This window comes from Heterodontus francisci, unplaced genomic scaffold (assembly GCF_036365525.1).
Source record: "Heterodontus francisci isolate sHetFra1 unplaced genomic scaffold, sHetFra1.hap1 HAP1_SCAFFOLD_937, whole genome shotgun sequence".
Lineage (NCBI taxonomy): Eukaryota > Metazoa > Chordata > Chondrichthyes > Heterodontiformes > Heterodontidae > Heterodontus > Heterodontus francisci.
In genome coordinates, this window is record NW_027141972.1 from 247,078 (window position 1) to 268,325 (window position 21,248).

Here is a 21,248-nt window from a genome sequence, read left to right on the forward strand (position 1 = left end):
GCAGCCTTTGACATGTATGGCAACAAGGCAGCCCTAGCAAAACCAATGTAAATAGAAATCGGGGCAAAATGCTCTGCTGTTTGCAGTCATACCTAGCACTAAGGAAGATGGCTGTGGTTGTTCAGGTCTATCATCTCAGTCTCAGGACATTACAGCTGAAATTCCTTAGGCTCGTGTTCTAGGCCCAACCATCTTCAGCAGCTTCATCAACGACCTTCCCTCCATCACAAGGCCAGAAGTGTGGATGTTTTCTGATGATTGCCCAATGTTCAGCACCATTCATGACTCCTCAGATACTGAAGCAGCCCATGTCCAGATGCAGCAAGACCTGAACAACGTCCAGGCTTGAGCTGATATGTGGCAAGTAACATTCGCGTCAGATAAATGCCAGGCAATGACCATCTCAAACAAGAGAGAATCTAATCATCTCCCCTTGATGTTCAATGGCATTACCATCACTGAATCCTCCACCATTAACGTTGACCATTGGTTACCATTGACCAGAAACTGAACTGGACCAGCCATATAAATGCTGTAAGTGCAAGAGCAAGGTCAGAGGCTAGGAATTCTGTGGCGAGTAACTGACCTCCTGTTTCCCCACATCCGACCACCATTCACAAGACACAAGTCAGGAGTGTGATGGAATACTGCCCACTTGCCTGGATGAGTGCAGCTCCAACAACACTCAAGCAGCCTGTGTGATTGCCCACATCCACGACCTTCAATATTCACTCCATTCACCACTGATGCACAGTGGCAGCAGTGCGTACCAGCTAAAAGATGCACTGCAGCAACACACCAAGGCTTCTTCGACAGTACCTTCCAAACCTGGAACCTCTACCACCAACAAGGACAAGGGCAGCAGATGCATGGGAACACTACCAGCTGCAAGTTCCCCTCCAAGCCACACACCATCCTGACTTGGAACTATATCACCATTCCTGCACTGTCGCTGGGTCAAAATCCTGGAACACCCTTCCAAACAGCACCGTTGGAATTCCTACATCTCAAGGACTGCAGTAGCTCAAGAAGGCAGCTCACCACCATTTTGTCAAGGGCAATTTGGAATGGGCAATAAATGCTGGCACAGCCAGTGATGCCTACATCACATGAACAAATGAAAAAAGTGAGGAAATAGTGAAGGGCTTCTATAGAATACATGCAGATATGTTTCCTCTTGTGGTGGTGTCTGAAACAAGAGCCAAAAATATAAAATCGACATTCATAAAACCAATGAGGAATTCATGAAAAATGTATTTATGTAGTGAGTGGTTGGAATCTGGAATTTGCAACCACAGGGAGAGGTCGAGGCGATAATATCATTGCATTTAAGGGGAGGTGGAACAACTGTATGGGAAGAAAGGAATTGAGGCTTTATTTTTTTTTATTTGTGCATATGAAGCAGGATGGCTGGAAATATGTGCAGAGCATCGAGCAGTTGGGACGATCCCAGTGCAGTGTTTTGTCTGGATGGATCTGCCCAGAACACTTGTGATGCAGGAGCTGGGAGCTTCAGTACTTCAGTGGAGACAGATACTGACACTGGTTTTCATTTGTGGGTGTTTTTAATGATTATTAATTGCGAAATTAAATTCACCTCTTTGATATTTTGCACCTTCCCGGTTCTTGAGTTAAGACATATTTTTTCTTCATGCAGGCAAATACTTGAAGATATTGTGATGAATGTGATGGTTGCTGCACTCGAGGCACAAGGAACAGTGCAGCCAGCTCCTCTCACACACAGTAGGTACATTATCACTCAGAGTACAGAGGGATAGACAGTTCATCAGTTCCCTAGTCTCAGACTGCAGAAGTAGTCAGGCCCACATTGATCCCGAGTTCCAGAGACACATTTTCAATCCAACAATCAAACAAAGCAGGAGAGAAATAAGTTGTTTCCATTTCACCCCAATTCAGTCCCATTGACAGTCAGATACCTCAATCCCAGGTCAAAGTCACCCTCATTAACGGATTGAAATACAATGTGTCAATCTAAATATAATGCAGACTTAGCTATCAATTAAATATCAGATAGAATTGGCACACAGTATTGATTGAATGGCACAGCATCTAACGTAATGCTGTACCCTGAGATTTAAATTAAATACCATACTCAAAGCTCACATCCATTCATGACAAAGGATGTTTAAACATCCCCATAGTGTCCGCTGAGATACAAGTTACATACAAGTTCAACATTCATTACAGAGAAAGTTTCTAAGGTGCTGAAAGATATTGTAACCTGAGACGCAAATTCGATACCAGTTCAGAACTCCCCCACACTGTGAAATGGAAAGATACAGAATCAATTCCATTCGTGTAGATTGATCTAAATATTATATACCATTCTAAAAACTCATACAATACCAAACTGAAATACAGTATCAATTCCATGAGTGTAGATTGATCTAAACATTGCCAGTCCAAAAATAAAACAGTATTAGATTAAGTAATGCTGACAGAAAGTGCAAACTGTGATGTAAATTAGATGCCTGAATTCAACCAGACTGTGGAATTTAAAAATACAGTCGACTGAGATAGACATTATTTACCAGCCAAAAACATCTCAGACATTATCAGTGTGAAATAGATTATCAATTCCATTTGTGTGGATTGAAATCCACAGAACAAACCAGTAAAAAATCTCGTACAGCGGTATGGTGATTTTGTGGTGACATTACAGGACGAGTAATCCTGAAGTCTCCACTAATGGTCCAGAGAAACAAGTTCAAATTCCATTACAACAGCTGGGTAATTATAGTATCATGGAATCAAAGAAAGTTTAAGGCACAGAAAGAGGCCACTTGGCCCACCCCGTGTCTGTGCCAGATGAAAAACTTTCCACCCATTCTAATTCCACCTTCCAGCATTTGGTCTGTCGCCCTGCAGATTACAGCACTTGATGTGTATATCCAGACTTCTTTTGAATGAATTGAGGCAGTGAGTTCCAGACCCCCACCACCCTCTGGCTGAAAAATACTTTTCCTCATCTCCCCCGTAATCTTTCTACCAATCACTTTAAATCTATTTCCCCTAGTCACCGACCTCTCTGCTAAGGTAAATAGGCCCTTCACTTCAACTCTATCCATGCACCTCAACATTTTGTATGTTTCAATGAGATTTCCCCTCAGCCTTCTCTGTGACAGGGAGAACAGCCCCAGCCTATTCAGTCTCTCCTCATAGCTGCATTTTTCCAATCCCGGCAACATCCTCATGAATCTCCTCTGTACCCTCTCTACTGCAATTACATCCTTTCTGTAATAAGGTGATCAGAACTGCATACAGTATTCGTTGTGGCCTGACTAATGATTTATACAGTTCCAGCATAACCTCCCTGCTCTTAAATCTCTACATGGGCTAATAAAGGAAAGAATTCCATATGCCTTCTTACCACCGTAACGACCTGTCCTGCGACCTTCAGGGATCTGTGGACATTTACTCCAAGGTCCCTCACTTCCTCTGCACCTCTCAGTCTTCTCCAATTAATCGTGTATTCCTTTGCCTTGTTTAAACTCCCCAAGTGCATCAACTCACACTTCTGAATTGAATTCTATTTGCCATTTTTCTGTCCATCTGACCAGACCATGAAGATCGTCCTGCAGCCTACAGCTATCCTCCTTGCTATTTACCACACAACCAATCTTTGTGACATCTGCAAACTCATGCCCCCTACATTTACATCCATGTAGACTACATCAACTGCACTACCCTCATCTATCTTCCTTCTTAATTCTTCAAAATTTCGATCAAGTTGGTTAGACAAGATTTTCCCTTAACAAATCCATGCTGACTATCCTTGATTAATCTGTGCCTTTCGAAGTAACATTTTATCCTGTCTCTCAGAATAGATTCCAATAATTTGCCCACTACTGATGTTAGACTGACTGGCCTGTAATTATTTGGTCTCCCTCACTCCCTTTTTAAACAAAGGTACAACGTTAGCAGTCCTCCAATCCTCCATCACCACACCTGTATCCAGTGAGGTCTGGAAAATGATGATCAGCTCTTCTGCTATTTCCTCTCTTGCTTCTTTTTATCAGCCTGAGGTGCATTACATCCGGCCCTCGTGATTTATCAACTTTCATATACACTAATCACATTAATATGTCCTCTGTCCCTCTGTTGATCACATCCATACTTCACACCCCTCTTCCTTATCTACAATATATGCATCTTCCCCCTCTTTTGTGAAGACAGATGCAAAGCATTTATTCAGAACAATGCCAGCATCTTCTGCTCTACACATAGGTCACCTTTTTGGTCTTTTCTGTGCCCTACTCTTTCCTTATTTATCCTTTTACTCTCAATGTATTGATAAAACATCTTTGGGTTCACCATAATTTTGATTGCCAATATTCTTTTATGCTCTCGCTTAACTTTCCTAATTTCAATGTTGATTTCCCCCCTCCACATTCTATACTCCTCTCGGCTTTCTGTCGTATTCAGTTCTCTGTGTTGGGCATAAACTTTCCTTTACTACCTGATTATACCCGTAAACTCCTTGACATCCATGGGGCTCTAGATTTGGCCTTCCCACCCCTTTTATTTGTGGGAACATGTTGACTCTGAACCCCTGGAATCTCCCCTTTGAATTCTTCACACTGCTCTGACACTGATTTACCTTCAAGTACCTGTTTCCAGTCCACTTTCGGTAAATCACTCCTCAGCTTAGTAAAGTTGGTCTTGCCCCAATTGAGAACTCTAACTCCTGTTCTGTCCTTGTCCTTTCCATAATTATATTAAAACTGACTGAATTATGATCACTCCCACCAAAATGCTCTCCCACTGCCGCTCCTTCCACCTGCCCCTCTTTATTTCCTAAAACTAAGTCTAAAACTTCACCCTCTCTTGTTGGACTTGCTACACATTGGCCAAAAAAGTTCTCCTGAATGCACCTCAAGAATTCTGCTCCCTGAATTCCCTCTACACAAAAAGTATCCCAGTTAATGTTGGGGTGGTACAAATCCCCTACTGTTACTGCCCTATTGTTCTTGAACTTCTCAGATATTTGCCTGCATATCTGCTCTTCCATCTCCCTCTGACTGTTCAGGGGTCTATAGTACACTCCCAGCAGTGTGATTGCCTCTTTTTTGTTCCTCAGCTCAATCTATACGGTCTCATTTGATAAACCTTCCAATATATCATCCCTCCTCACAGCTGTAATAGATTCTTTGAGCAAAATTGCCACTCCCCCTCCTTTTTTATCCCCTTCCCTCTCACGTCTGAAAACCCTGTAAACAGGAAGATTGAGCTGCCATGCCTGTCCCTCCTTAAGCCATGTTTCTGTAATAGCTATGATATCATACTGCCATGTGTCTAACTGTGCCCTGAGCTCATCTGCTTCATTTGCTATACTCCTTGCATTGATTTAGATATCCTTGAGCACTGCCAACACTTTTTGTTTTGAATTTTCTAATCAGTGTTTCCTCTCTCTTCCAGACGCCATTAATTTTCTGCCTTCCCTTTTTATTTCTGATTTTGTCCCATCTGACTCTACCTTCCAGTCCCTATCTCCCTGCCAAACTAGTTTAAACCCTCCCCAACAGCACGAGCAAAACATCCTGCAAGGAACTCCGTCCCAGCTCTGTTCAGGTGCAACCCGTCCAACCTGTCCCAAAAATCTAAAGTCCTCCCTCCTGCACCTTCTTTCCAGCCATGCATTCATCTGTCTTATCCATCTATTCCTGTACTCACTTGCATGTGCCACTGGGAGGAATCCGGAGATTATTACTTTTGATGTCGTGCTTGCTAATTTCTTACCTCGCTCCCTAAGTTCTGACTGCAGCACAACATCCTTATATCTACCTATGTTGTTGGTTCTGATGTGGACTACCACTGCTGGCTGTTCACCCTCCCCCTTCAGGATGCTCTGCAACTGCTCAATGACATCCTTGACCCTGGCACCAGGGAGGCAACACTCCATTCCTGGATTCACGTCTGTGGCCACCGAAACACCTGATTGTTCCCTTGACGATTGAATCACCTATCACTATGGCTTTTCCAATCTTCCCTGAACTACTCTTTGCAGCTGAGTCACCCATGGTGCCATGGACTTGGCTGCGGCTGCACTCCCCAGGTGAAGCATCATTGTCCTCTGTGTTCAGAACTGAATACCTGCTGGAGAGTGAGACACACTCGGGGTGTCCTGCACTACCTGCCTGATTCTTTTTGACTGCCTGGTGGTCACCCATTCCCTCTCTCTCTGCATACTCTTAAGCTGTGGGGTGACCACATCTATAAACGTGTTATCTATGTAGAAAGAACAGTGCAACACAGGAACAGGCCATTCGGCCCTCCAAGCCCGCGCCGATCTTGATGCCTGTCTAAACTAAAACCTTCTGCACTTCAGGGGACCGTATCCCTCTCTTCCCATTCTATTAATGTATTTGTCAAGATGCCTCTTAAACGTCGCTATCTTCCCTGCTTCCACCACCTTCCCCGGCAGCAAGTTCCAGGCACTCACCACCCTCTGTGTAAAGAACTTGCCCCGCACATCCCCTCTAAACTTTGCCCCTCTCGCCTTAAACCTATGTCCCCTCGTAACTGACTCTGCCACCCTGTGAAAAGCTTCTGACTATCCACTCTGTCTCTGCCACTCATAACTTTGTCAACCTCTATCATGTCGCCCCTCCAACTCCATTCTCAGTTTTGGGAAAAATAGAGTATATGACTGTATCAGTAAGTACGAAAAGTTAAAATATGTTGTGACCAGTGGAGAAGTGTGATGAGAATAAACAGATCCTCCTCTGATTTAAACAATGCAAGCATTTGTGATCTGGCTCTGTAGCTTATTTGGTTGAAGCACCTGTCCAGTAAATAGGAGAGACTGGGTTCAACTCCCAGCAGAGCCTTATTTCACATTTGTGATATGGTTCTGTAGCTTAGTTGGTTAACACACTTGTCTAGAAAACAGAAGAGACTGGGTTCAATTCCCAGCAGAGACTTATTTCACATTTGTGATATGCTTTAAAAGTTTCATTATCAATCATTCACATCTCTGTCTTGTGAACTTGAACTTGGAATTCAAATTTCATGATGAATTTCAGTCACAGGAGAAAACAGCCTTTGTGAAGGATGTGAGTTGGGAATGGCTGTTCCTCCTTGTCCAGAAATTCAGTGCTGATGCACCAAAGGCAAATTCTTTGATACAAATTTTTTCACAGTTACATTCAATCTGGAAAACAGCTCGACATTAATCTCACTGAAGGAAAGTGTGACCGCGTGGTATGTTTCCGAGTGTCTGTGTCGTTATGTGTTGCTTTCAACCGAGACTGGGACATGACGCAAGCAGGAGGGTTGATCCGTGGTTTGGAATATTTGTCAATCAGGAACAAGAAAAATCAAAGGAACCAAATAAGAAAACCTCTGTCTCGTGGGTATTGAGAGACGGTGAGAAGATATTAAACTTTGTTACATTCAATCCGGCTGCAATGAACTTTGTATTTTTCCGCCTTTTATAAACATTATTTGAAGGGTCTCTGTAACAATGTTCAGTGTTGATGAGAGTGGGGTCTGGGTGAGCAGCTGCTGAGTGTGACAGGGTCAGGACTGGATGCAGGAAGTTCTCTGACACTCTCTCTCTCTCTCTCTGATGGCTTTGAGTTGATTTTCAAGTGTTTGAATAAATGAAGGAAGTTGCCTCCACCCATTTGTTTGGACAGACAGTGCAGTATCAGGATGTAAAGGGTTAATGCTGAAGATAGTGGGATCAACCCCTCCCACTGTCAGAGTGATGATGTAACAGTCACATGAGATGAGGTTTGGGAGAAGAGAGAGCAGCACCAAGGATGCTAGCTTAAGAGGTTTGATGAATGTGTATATAGTATTGTGTAAATTAGAAAAGAGTTCTTCGTTCTTTCAGCAGGAAATGTGTCCAGAAAATATTCAGGAGTCGGAATGCAGATATTAACTCCAAGTGACAGTTCTGGGTTCATTTAACAAAAAAAAGGTCGAGAATAATATTCCTCACTGATTGAAATCCCCCAGTGAGGAGACAGTTAAACAGGTGACCTGTTGGGGCATCCTTCGATCCAAGGTTTCAGCAGCATTTAATCTCCCTTTTTGGTGAAATTCTCTGTTATTTGCATCTTTTTTTAATCAGCTTCCATGGGTGAGTGAAAAACTCAAAAAAACTGAACAGTTCCACTTTTCCTTCTTCCCATCAGTTTCTCTTTTCTGTCTCAGATCAATATAATGATGAGAATCCCAATTTAATCTGCTGTTTCTGGTGTTTTATCCATTCCAATCAAAATTCAAAATTCCAATCAAATCAATTTGTTATTCCACAGCGTCTCTGCATGTGTTTTATTCTGTTGTATTCTCTCACAGTCTGTTTGATCATCAATGTTACATCTCACTCTCTGTTCTGGTGAAGATCAGAAGCAGTGTTATCTGTTTGCAACACCGGACAAGTCGGCCTGAGGCTGTGTCTCGCCGATCATGTGGAATTAGGAACATCGAAACATAGGAGCAGGAGTCGGCCATTCAGCCCATCGAGCCTGCCCCACCATTCAATATGATCATGGCTGATCATCCACTTCAATGCCCTTTTCCCCACACTTTCCTCATATTCCCTTATGTCATTTGTACTTAGAAATCTGTCAATCTCTGCTTTAAACATACTCAACGACTGAGCTTGCACAGCCCTCTGGGTTACAGAATTCCAAAGATTCACAACCCTCTGAGGAACAACATTTCTCCTCATCTCTGTCTGAAGTGGCTTGCCCCTTATTTTGAAATTGCGTCCCCTGGTTCTCGACTCCCCAACCAGGGGAAACATCTTAGCTGCATCTACCCTGACTGTCCTTTAAATATTTTGTCGGTTTCAATGAGATCACCTCTCATTCTTCAAAACTCCAGAGAATACAGTCCCAGTTTCCCAATCTCTCTTCATAGAACAGTCCCACCATCCCAGGAACAAGTCTGATGAACCTTCTTTGCACTCCATCGATGGCAATAATATCCTTCCTGAGGGGAGGGGACCAAAGCTGCACACAGTACTCCAAGTGCAGTCTAACCAAGGTTCTATGCAATTGAAGCAAGAATTCACTACTCCTGTACTCAAATCCTCTTGTGATAAAGGCTAACATACTATTAGCCTTCCTAATTGCTTGCTGCACCCGCATGTTAGCTTTCAGTGACTTATTGACATGGGCACCCACGTCACCCTTGTATTCTGTACCTCAGTTAATAAAGGAAAGGATTCCATATACCTGCTGAACCACCTTATTGACCAGTCCTGCTACTTCAGGAATCTGTGGACATTCACTACAACGTCCCTCACTTTCTCTACACCATTCAGTGTTCTCCCATTACTTGTGGATTCCTTTGCCTTTTTTGACGCCTGCTCTCGCTGTTCCCTGCTCTCCGAGTGAACTCTTGCTCCCTCTCCTGGGCTCTTTATGCTCCACTCTGCTCTCACTGTTTCCAGCTCTCTTAATGTATCAATATTTATTTGCCTTGTGTTGAATTTAAAATATGGATTAACTGTATTTTACAGTTGTAGGTTTTATTTGGTAGTCCTGTACAAGTTGTGGATTGGTGTTTAATATTTAGCTCTGTGAAAACGATTGTGAATGAAAATATAACTTTCAATCTTATACATGGGCTGGTCTGCAAGCTCCAAGTCCTTCATTTTGTAGTAATGGAATTGATGCTGTATCTTTCAGTCTTAATCTCTGTGGGATTTTTGAACTGGTATGTAATGCATAACTTGGTCTAACGTTCTGATGTACATTATTGGGATTCAAAGGATGATAGGAAATAGGGGCATTAGGCCATTCAGCCCATCAAGCCTGCTCCAACATTCAAACAGATCGTGACTGATCATCTATCTCTAACGCCATTTTCCCTGCTATCTCCATATCCCTTGATCTTGTTAGTATTTAGAAATCTATCGATTTCTGTCTTGAATATGTTCAATGATTGATCTTCCACAGCCCTCTGGGATAAAGAATTCCACAGATTTCTCACCCTCTGAGTAAAGAAATTCCTGCTCATCTCAGTCTCAACTGGCCTGTCCTAATTCTGAGACTGTGTCCCCTTGTTCTACACTCACTAGGCAGAGGAAACATCCTATCCATATCTACACTGTCACACCCTGTAAGAATTTTGTAAGTTTCAATGAGATCACCTTTCATTCTTCGAAACTCCAGAGGATTTCGGCCCAGTTTCTGCAGTCTCTCATCATAAGACAATCCCACCATCCCAAGGGCTTAGTCTGGTGAATCTCTGTTGCACTGCCACTGTGACAAGTCTATCCTTCCTTCAATAAGGAAACCAAAATAGTACAGAATACTCCAGGTGCAGTCTCAGCTAGACTTTATACAATTGAAGCAATACATGTTTAACCATGCACTCAAATGCCCTTTCAATGAAGCCAACATACCATTTCCCTTTCTAATTGCTTGCTGCACCTGCACACTAGCTTTTAGTGTCTCATGAACAAGGACACCCAGGGCCCTTTGGACATCGACACTTCTCAACCTCTCACCATTTAAGAAATACTCTGTCTTTCTGTTTATTCTACCAAAGTGGAGAACTTCACATTTATTCACATTATATTCCATTTGCCATGTTCTTGCCCATTCACTTACCCTGTCCAAATCCCCTTGAAGCCTCCTTGCATTCATTCTGTACCTTTCAATAAGGTAAATTTTGTCTGTTCTGTTTCAAGTTTTATATTTAAAATGTAACCATGGTGACAGAGTTTTTTGAGATCTGATAGTGGGTCTGTTTTTGGACTGCGATTGATGTATCAACCTGTCAGTTGTACTGAATTGGAGTGAAATGGAAACAACTTCTGTCTCTCCTGCTGTTGTTTGAATGTTGGTTTGAAAATGTGTCTCTCGACTTTGGGATCAGTGTCTGTCTGACTACTTCTTTTATTTGTTCCAGTGGAACTGATGAGCTGGCAGTATCTCTGTGCTTTGGGAGTGATCCTGTACCGACTGTGTGTTGGAATGAGCTCGCTGCACTTTTCTTTGTGTCCAAGAATCACCACATCCAGTCAGGTTCCTTCATGTATTTTCCTGCTGGAATGAAAGAACTGGTGAGGTAGAAGATGCAAAAGCGATTAATGTAATCGTCCCGATAATAATCATTATGAACAATCGCGAAATGAAAACCAGGAACACAAACAGTGTCAGTGTCTGACTCCACTGCAGTACTGCAGCATTCAGCTTCTGTTTACCAGGTGTTTGCAGTGGTTTTGCAACAAGTTTGTGACATTCAGAAACAACACAAGCCCTGCACTGCTCAATGACTGGGACTGTCCGATAGAGCAGTGACCTTCACACAGTCACATTTCTATTTCAACAGAAAACAAGCAGCCACTATTTAAAATGTGCCTTTCACACTTCTCACCTGGTGTCTGCAATAAATGTTCTTTGTCTAACTGTCCACATCGTTATTTTGCGGCTATTTCCCCCCCCCCCCCCCCCCCCACTGTTCACAATCCAACAAACAGTGAGAGACTGGAACTAAAGCAGGAAAATTCCCTCTCCTTTGGGTGGTGAAATTGTCAGTGATTTTCAATAGTGATTTCTTCCCATTGTGTCTCCCTGAGCCTGTACAGACACTGTCCGATAATAAACTCTCCCTTCCCCGTGTCCCCGGCTCTCTCCATGTTCCGGGAGCAGCTCCTGCTCCACAGTGTCTGTTACAAACACTCCCCGACTCCCCCTCAACTTCCCACCACTCAATGCTAATTTCTGAGCACATCTGCGGACACGCTCCCAAAGCAGTGGCTGCTGGAAGCAGAAGCTGTTTGTTCCCTTCCCCCGGGCCCGGGAAGTCTCCATTAGCAGCTGATTTAAAGCATCTTCCCCTGATTGAGTGAATGGCCTCACAGACTGGGTTGGGGAAAGGATGCGCATGCGCTCCACTCATCATTGTGACGTCCCACTGGGGGTGGCGGGGCTATCTCGCGCGTGCGCAGAACCCTGCAGCAATTCAGCATTCGAACATTAATGGGAACTTTCCCCATTTCACCCTCATCAAAGTCCCAAAGAAAGTGAAGAGGGGCTTGGACTGGAGGGAGGGAGGGGCGGGGTAGGGGGAACCTCGAACCCAGAAAGCTTCCCACTTGCCCCATTTAGATGCTCAATTTGCGGTCATTCCCTGCATGGGGTTTGTTATTATTGAGCCCCTCCTGGTAAAACAATCCGATAGAAAGAGGGGAGAAAGGAGGGAGCCGGTGTGTTTGCTGGGACCTTGCAGAATTCATTTCAGCAGCAAAAGTCCCGGGTTATTTTAACCCGAGTGAAACACGCTCTCAGTGAGAGGAAAACCGAACGGCCCTTTTCATCTTTTCATTGGAAACAAAGTAGAGCCGGAAGTGCGGCGAGCAGTGCAGACACACAAGCTCAATGACAGGAGAGCTCGGCCGTCCCTGAGTTTCAGCTCCCGGCTCTTACATTTCCTCATCCACACTGTCTTTACTGTGGATATTCAGGGCTTCCTTGTCGGATCTGAGGACTGTATCCATTAAACATTCTGAGTCAGGAGATCCATACACACTCTTTTATCAAAATTTATGAGCAGGAATGTTTCAAAACTTTGTCCATTAAATCATTGTATTATTCACAGAACTAATGAGGCAATCGGTTCATTATTCAGGCCTTGAACTTGGTTTGTGTAGACCGAAAACAGAGAGGTTCAGCACTTTTCCACTCCTTCAGTGTTGGCTGTGTGGCTTAATGGATAAGGCGTCTGACTTCAGTGGATTTTACGAGGTTATCAGAAGATTGTAGGTTCGAATCCTGTCATGGTCATTTTGGGCGATCAGTGTTTAGCACCGCAGCCTCACAGCTCCAGCGACCCGTGTTCAGTTCTGGGTCATGTCTGTTCGCAATTTGAGTTCTCCCTGTGACTGCGTGGTTTTCCTCGCACAGCCAAAGACTTGCAGATTGTTCGGTCAATTGACTGTTGTGAATGACAGCAATTGTTGACAACGCGATCGGTAGGTGGCGCTGTTTTGGCACATGCGCAGATACAGCATGTGCCACGAAAACGTCACAGCGTGTGACTGCAGCAGCTGCCAGGACTAAATATGGCGCTGCTCAAAAAATCACAGAGATGAAACCTAACAAACACGTGGTAGAATACAATGGCCGGAGTGAGAGAGTGCAGCGGGCCGGGGAGATCAGCGCGGGGGCCGGGGAGATCAGCGCGGGGGCCGGGGAGATCAGCGCGGGGGCCGGGGAGAGCAGCGCGGGGGCCGGGGAGATCAGCGCGGGGGCCGGGGAGAGCAGCGCGGGGGCCGGGGAGATCAGCGCGGGGGCCGGGGAGAGCAGCGCGGGGGCCGGGGAGATCAGCGCGGGGGCCGGGGAGAGCAGCGCGGGGGCCGGGGAGATCAGCGCGGGGGCCGGGGAGATCAGCGCGGGGGCCGGAGAGAGCAGCGCGGGGGCCGGGGAGATCAGCGCGGAGGCCGGGGGGAGCAGCGCGGGGGCCGGGGAGATCAACGCGGGGGCCGGGGAGATCAGCGCGGGGGCCGGGGACAGCAGCGCGGGGGCCGGGGAGATCAGCGCGGGGGCCGGGGAGATCAGCGCGGGGGCCGGGGACAGCAGCGCGGGGGCCGGGGAGATCAGCGCGGGGGCCGGGGAGAGCAGCGGTAACGGTGCCGGGGAGGGGGGGGAGAAAGAGGGAGAGGTAAGGAAGGGGGAGAAACAGGGAGAGGAGAGGGGTAGAGAAAGAGGGAGGGGAGGGGGGAGAGAAAGAGGGAGGGGAGGGGGGGAGAAAGAGGGAGAGGTAAGGAAGGGGGAGGGGGAGAAAGAGGGAGAGGGAGGGGTTAGGAAGGGGGCAGGGGGAGAGCTGTGGGGAGGGAGGAAGGGGAGAGAGTGGGGAGGGGGAGAGCTGGGGGAGAGGGAGGAAGGGGAGAGAGTGGGGGGTAGCAGCGGAACGGAAGGGGAGTGCCTTTTTCAGTGCAAGCGCCAAATGCACAACAGCACAATACTTACTGGCCATTCCCTGGACCCGGTGACACCAAGGTCTTCGCACCCTCGCTCCCCGCGGCTCTCTACGGCCTCTCGCTTCCGGCCCTCTCCATTCAGCCGTTCCCTCCAGCTGCGGATGCCCAATCCAGTTGCTTTCTCCCCTACCCAGTTGCTTTCTCTACTTCTCCTCAGTACTTCAGGCATTGCAACTGTTTGGACCCTGCATTTTGCATGCTCCCTCTCCCCACCCCTCCCCGTACTCCACACCCCTCCCCCTCTTCACCCACCCTCCCTCTACCACCCCCCCCCCCACCACCATAGTTGAATATCTGAAGTGCAGTTGCAAAGTCGGTGAATTAATATGCAAAACAAAACCTCAACAATTCTGGGTTTAATTATTGAAAAGTTTTATTAAGTTTATTAAGTATCCAAGGAACTGCTGTGCATGGATGCATGAGTGTTGTGTCCAGCATTCCCGTTAGACAGACAGGCCGAGTCTCTGCTATGCACAGCTAAAGAGATTGATCCTGGAGAACCTTGTGGTGAATAAACGCTTGGCTCTCTATTCCACTACTGTATTGTCCATGTGAAGAAGGCAAAGTCACAAGAGTCTGAGCTCAGTCTATTCTTGGTGAATGTTCCCCAAGCGCATCCCAATGTGCATTCCCAATTCATCCATAAATGCAATGTTCCTTTCCACATCGTGATGCGCTCCGCAGGATGATCTAGTTGCCTTCGTTGCTTGAATGCTGACCTTAAGTCTCAAGGATTGTTTTCTCGACGGCATGTTTTACATGAAAAGAAATGAAGCAAATCAGAGTCAGTGCAAGCCTCCCTCCATCCACTGAAATTACTGTTGTGCACACCTTTTTAACTTCTGCAGTGAAGGCACCAATTGATAACGTCGCCAATGAAGCACTTATTACCCACCTCAGATGCAGGAATCAGCACATCCTTGCGTCATCTCCTGCACTGCCACTTTGCTTGAATGCCGTCCTTAAGTGTCAAGGTTTGGTTTCTCAAGGGCACGTTTTACATGAAAGAAAATAAGGAAAGAACATCAGTGTCAGAGCTTCCCTCCCTCCAATGGAATTACTGTTGAGCATGCTTTGTGTTCTGCGGTAAAGGCATGTACTGATAACACCGCCAATGAATCACTTAGTACCCACCTCAGCTGTAGGAGTCAGGATGATGTAACTGCCCCTATCTCGTGATGGTTCAATGCTGCTGTCAGGGAAAACATGAATGATGTGAGGGTGCTGGAAAAGAAGCACATTTCTTTTGGGCTATGAACATAAAGCTGGCCATTTTGCCCAGCAGTTCCCTGCCAGTGGTTATGTTACTCTTGCGTCTTTCCATCCATTCCCATTTAATCCTGCCTACTACTATCACCAGTTGTGTTCACAGCAAGAGCATTCACATTTCTGCTACGACTGGACACGGCATGCTTGTTTCTTTTAGTGCTCAGACTCTTCTTGCTGAATGTTCCCCAAGTGCTTGACCCCTTTGGACGCCCTCTCTGCTTGACAGGCAGCAACTGGCAATTGCGGAGTCTCACAAGGCTCTGCATGGTTGTTTCAACGTCGGGTGGGGAAACAGGTGGCTGTGTGTCCATGAGCACTGCCCTGATGGGTGTAGGAGCAGGTAACTGTGTGTCCATGTGCACTGCCCTGACGGGTGTAGGAGCAGGTGACTGTGTAACTGAGCAGCAAGGAGAGGGTACCGCAGGTTGGGGAATTGGAGATTTGAACAGGCAGGCATATGTATGGTCCATCAGATCATTAGGCCAGGGGGTGAGACGCTCATTATCCAGGGTTTGTGACACGTGACTAATGTCCAGTGCGCGGCCACCTCCATCCGAAGGTGCTTCCGGGCAATTGTTGTGCATAGTAAATGGCTCCATCTCATCAGCCAGTCCTTGCTGCCAGCGGAGAGTCTGTTGCCGCAGCCAGTCCAGTCTCCTCATGAATGCTGCCGTTCCACTCTGCAGAACGGCCTGTTGTAGCTGATACAATAGGTCTGAAAGCAAGCGGTATTTTTCATTGTGGCTGAGGGGCCTTGGCTGTTCCTCTGTAATCACAATGGCAGCAGCCATGCCTGTCGTCGTTCGTGTCTGCGATGCACGCCAGCGACAATTGGGGGCGAGCCTGTCCAAAGGCAGACCCAGATGCCTCTGCACAACAACAGCATATTTGCAGGGCAACAAAGTCTGAATGGAGAAGATGCAGCTGCAGGTAGCCTGGCCATCATGTATCTGCAGTGTGTACTGTTTGGCGCCAGAAATCACAGTCACTGTGCCTTCATCCTGCAACATGCGGTGGCCCAGCCAATGGAAATGTTTTCAGAGCAACTCACAACAGGGGCTGGAGAACATGCGGTGGCCCAGACAATGGAAATGTTTTCAGAGCAACTCACAACAGGGGCTGGAGAACATGCGGTGGCCCAGACAATGGAAATGTTTTCAGAGCAACTCACAACAGGGGCTGGAGAACATGCAGTGCCCCAGACAATGGAAATGTTTTCAGAGCAACTCACAACAGGGGCTGGAGAACATGCGGTGGCCCAGACAATGGAAATGTTTTCAGAGCAACTCACAACAGGGACTGGAGAACATGCAGTGCCCCAGCCAATGGAAATGTTTTCAGAGCAACTCACAACAGGGACTGGAGAACATGCGGTGGCCCAGACAATGGAAATGTTTTCAGAGCAGCTCACAACAGGGGCTGGAGAACGTGCGGTGTCTAGTCAATGGAAATGTTTTCAGACCAACTCACAACAGGGGCTGGAGAACATGCGGTGGCCCAGACAATGGAAATGTTTTCAGAGCAACTTACAACAGGGGCTGGAGAACATGCGGTGGCCCAGACAATAGATATGTTTTCACAGCAACTTACAAAGGCAGAGCAGCTTACCTTGGAACAATCTCCTGTGTCAAAGAAAAATGAAGCAAGTCTCCTAAACGAATAAATAATTCAGATAAAATGCGAGAAAATGCCCGACGAAACCTCTACTCCTTCCACTTGCAAAAAGTCGCGCCGAAGCTTTGACGCATGCGCAGAGGTCAAACTGGCGCGTCGTCGAGGAAGACGAAATAACTCGATGACGTCATCTGCGCATGCGCACAACGGTCCTGGCAGATCGGAACGCAGCGCATGCGCAGAGATGAGCAGACTGTATGCGCATGCGCGTACCGCGCGTCTGTGCATGCGCAAAGCGGTCCTGGTAAGCCGGACCGCAGCGCATGCGCAGGGGGCATGAGGCCGTCTGCGCATGTGCGCACCGCGGCGCATCCTGATGACGTGACCGATGAAGCAGCGTTGTCATGAATTACTTTGATTAAAAAACACAGCTGGACAGATGTGCAACAGGTCAATCCACTGTTAGAATAACTCCATCAGTGACTCCCTGCTGACAGTAATCAGCTCTTTCACAGAGACTGTGGGTGGCTCTGGAAAGAGCCTTTGGTTAATTCGATGTCATTTCGGCCGCTTTACTTTTTCTGGGAGCTCTGAGCACTGTTTTTCTTGGGCAGCAGCAAGGCCTGGATATTAGGCAGCACCCCGCCCTGAGCGATTGTCACGTCTCCCAGCAGCTTGATGAGCTCTTCGTTGTTGCGGACGGCCAGCTGCAGGTGTCTGGGGATGATGCGGGTCGTCTTGTTGTCCCAGGCCACGTTACCGGCCAGCTCGAGGACTTCAGCGGTCAGATACTCAAGCACAGCAGCCAGATAGACCGGGGCTCCGGCACCCACACGCTCAGCATAGTTGCCCTTTCTCAGGAGCCGATGATCATGGCCCACCAGGAACTGCAGTCCAGCCCGGGAGGAGCGAGACTTGACCTTGGACCGAGCTTTCCTGCCGGTCTTTCCTCTTCCAGACAATTCCACAATCTCACAAATACTTTCACAAAGAATGGATAATTTCTCAGCTTTTGTCAAAAGCTTGAAGCAGTTAGGATGGCTGAGTGGTTTAAGGGGCTGTGTTCAGGTCGGAGTGTTTTCTGGAGGCGTGTGTTCAAATCCCACTTTTGCCAAGTTGTGTTGTGACTGCACTGGAGGGATTTGGAGCAGCGGTGAAGAGAGAACATGGAAGAATATTGTCAAGTAAAATGAAAATGGACCCAACGATGTTTCTTCAATACATTAGAGTAAGAGGCAACTAAAGAAAGAGGAGTGCATTGAAAAGACCAAAAAATCACAGTGAGTTTTGACATCTTGCCAGGATTGAGTGGCGCGTGCACGGGATGATGTCATTTTGCAGCGCCAACATCATCACATTTCCGCAACAAATCCATCTTCGTTTTTCGCGTGATAAAACGTCATTGGGTATCTAGCCACCCCATCCCCCCACCACTTGGCTGGAGCAAGTGGCTGAATGGGAGATTTTGAAGCTGTAGCTCTCCCCCCTCGGCAACTCACTCCAGGCCTCGACGATTGCCCCCCTCAGTCGTTCGCTCCAGACCTCGCTGCTCCCCCACCCCCCCACTCCCCTGGCCAGTTGTTCCTCGCTTCGCACCACCCCACTCTCTGGCCACTCGCGCCAGGCCGTGCCGCTTCCCTCCTCTCAGCCACTCACTCCTACGTCGCCCCGTCACCCCTTGAGGCCCTCCTGCTTCTACAGGTGGCGCCTGGTGAAGAAATGTGGGAGCGAGTGTCACGGCCAGAGCTAGCAGCTGTGGGCTGGGCTGGGACAGGGTGGGGGGTGGGGGTGCGGAGAGCAAACAGCCAGAGTGCGGAATTGCGCCAGCAGGGAGGAGGGGGAGAAAGCGAGTTGCAGAGGGGGGAGAGCAGTCAGTGGGTTGGGAACTAGTAGCTGCGTTCGTGTGAAGTCAGTCCTGGTCAGTTATATAAACAAATCACAATAACGAATTGGCAGCACATTTTATCCTCTGACCGATTTTCCTTTCCATCGATCGGGGTGCTAATTCACTATCTTCCAATGGAAATTCAATCATAAAATTCCTTTTGTGTTTAATAGGATTACTGAAATGTTAAATGGATCTGAGGATTACAGTTAGTATTAGCAAACGCACCCGAGTGAATTAGCACCCCAAGCGATGGAAAGGAAAATCGGGTAAAGTATAAAATGTGCTGCCAATTCGTTATTGAGATTCGTTGAGTAATTCGATTCTGCCCAACACTGAAATTGGCGGCTGTTTTGAATTCAACCTTTCTGCCAGGAAGACAATTTCAGCCAATCATTTGCTGTATTTTCTAATTCGAGGCTCGGCAATTGGTTAAGACATGCGAATGGGAAGAGGGTGACCAATCAGAAGTGGGCTCGGGATCGCGCGGGCTCAAACTGCGGGAATTCCAGGTCCCTGAATGATTGAGCTGAAACTGATCAGTTTCACAAACCCTGTCAGTTTCAGTGCAGGAAACACCGTCTCGGGGGAAATAACATCACAAGTGGGTCTGGTTCCAGTGACCGATTGAACGGCTGCTGCAAAACTCCCGGATTCCCTCATTGCAGCGAAATCATTTTGAAATTCCGTGAAAACAATGAGTGATTCTGGAGGAGTGACGTGGCTTTTCACTGAGGCATGTGTCGACTGGGGAAATAACTAACTGTAGAGCCTCGGGCACTGTTTACACAGCCCGTTTAGAAAATCAAATCCACTGCACATCCTTGCTGCAAATGAAATGTCAAATTTGGGGATTCTAGTTTTGTATCTCGAACACAGCACAGATTTATTCCAGACAGTTCGAAACAGCCTATCCCACCTCCCGTTTCCAGGTCACTTCTCTCTCTGTGAGGTGGTGGGTGGCTCTTGGAAGAGCCTTTGTTTTGTGTTTGCTGGAAAAGGTCAAGTTGTTCAGCCGCTGAATTCGTAGAGAGTGCGGCCCTGCCGTTTCAGAGCGTACACCACATCCATGGCAGTGACCGTCTTGCGCTTGGCGTGTTCAGTGTAGGTGACCGCATCCCTGATCACATTCTCCAGGAAAACCTTCAACACCCCGCGAGTCTCCTCATAGATCAAACCCGAGATCCGCTTGACCCCGCCACGGCGAGCCAGGCGGTGGATTGTTGGTTTGGTGATGCCCTGGATATTATCAGGAAGCACTTTGCGGTGCCGCTTTGCTCCGCCTTTGCCCAGTCCTTTCCCTCCTTTACCTCTGCCAGACTTTCTTTTATTAATTTCCAAAATATACTTTATTCATAAAAATCTGTAAAAAAAAATACATTCCAAAACAGTTCCAAAACGCACCAAGGCAAACAATACAAAGAGTGCAAAGGAGATCAGTTTCCTTCAATAGAGGAGTGAGGTGCCTCGCAACCCTTCCATTTCATTGTCATGCCATGTACATTTTACAGCAAACAAATATTTTCTGGCTGCAGTTCGAGTGGTTTCCCATGGATCCAGCCCCTCAGTTCAGCTTGGTGAGGGGACCTTACACAGTGGTCTTTCCACATTGAGACTTTGCTGCGGCTGACCCAAGTTTTAGTGCGTCCCTCAGCACGTAGTGCTGGACCTTGGAATGTGTCAGTCTGCAACATTCGGTCATGGATAACTCTTTGCACTGGAAGTCCAGCAAGTTTCGGGCAGACCAAAGAGCGTCTTTCAACGAATTGATAGTCCTCCAGCAACAGTTGATGTTTATCTCGGTGTGCGTCCCTGGGAACAGCCCATAGTGCACAGACTCCTGTGCTACAGAGCTGCTTGGGATGAACCTCGACAAAAACCACTGCATCTCTTCCACACCTGCTTTGCAAAGACACATTCCAGAAAGAGGTGGGCAACGTCTCTTTTCCACCACAGCCACCTCGAGGGCCGCGTGTGGATGGGGTGAGACTTCGGGTGTGCAGGATGGATCTGACGGGGAGGGCTCTTCTCATCATTAGCCAAGTTACATCTTGGTGCTTGCTTGAAAGTTCTGGTGATGAGGCATTCTGCCAAATGACTTTGGACTTCTGCTCAGGGGACCATCTGACAGGATCCACCATCTCCTTTTCCCGTAGGGCCTTGAGGATATTCAGTGCAGACCACTGCCTGATGGATTGGTGGTCAAAGGTGTTTTTCCACAGAAACTTTTCCATGAAGGATAGGCAGTTTGGCACACTCCAACTGGATGGAGCATTCCGTGGCAATATGACCAGGCCCATCCTTTGCAACACCGGGGACAGATAGAACCTCAGCACGTGGTGACACTTGAAGTTTGCAAACTGCCGATCCACACACAGCTTGATGCAGCCGCACACAAAGGGCGACGTTGGGTACATTTTTCCCTCCCTGATCAAGAGGTTCGAACATCGTGTCCCTCCAGACTCGGACCATTTTGAATCCCCAGATGAAGCGGAAAATGGCTCAGGTGAT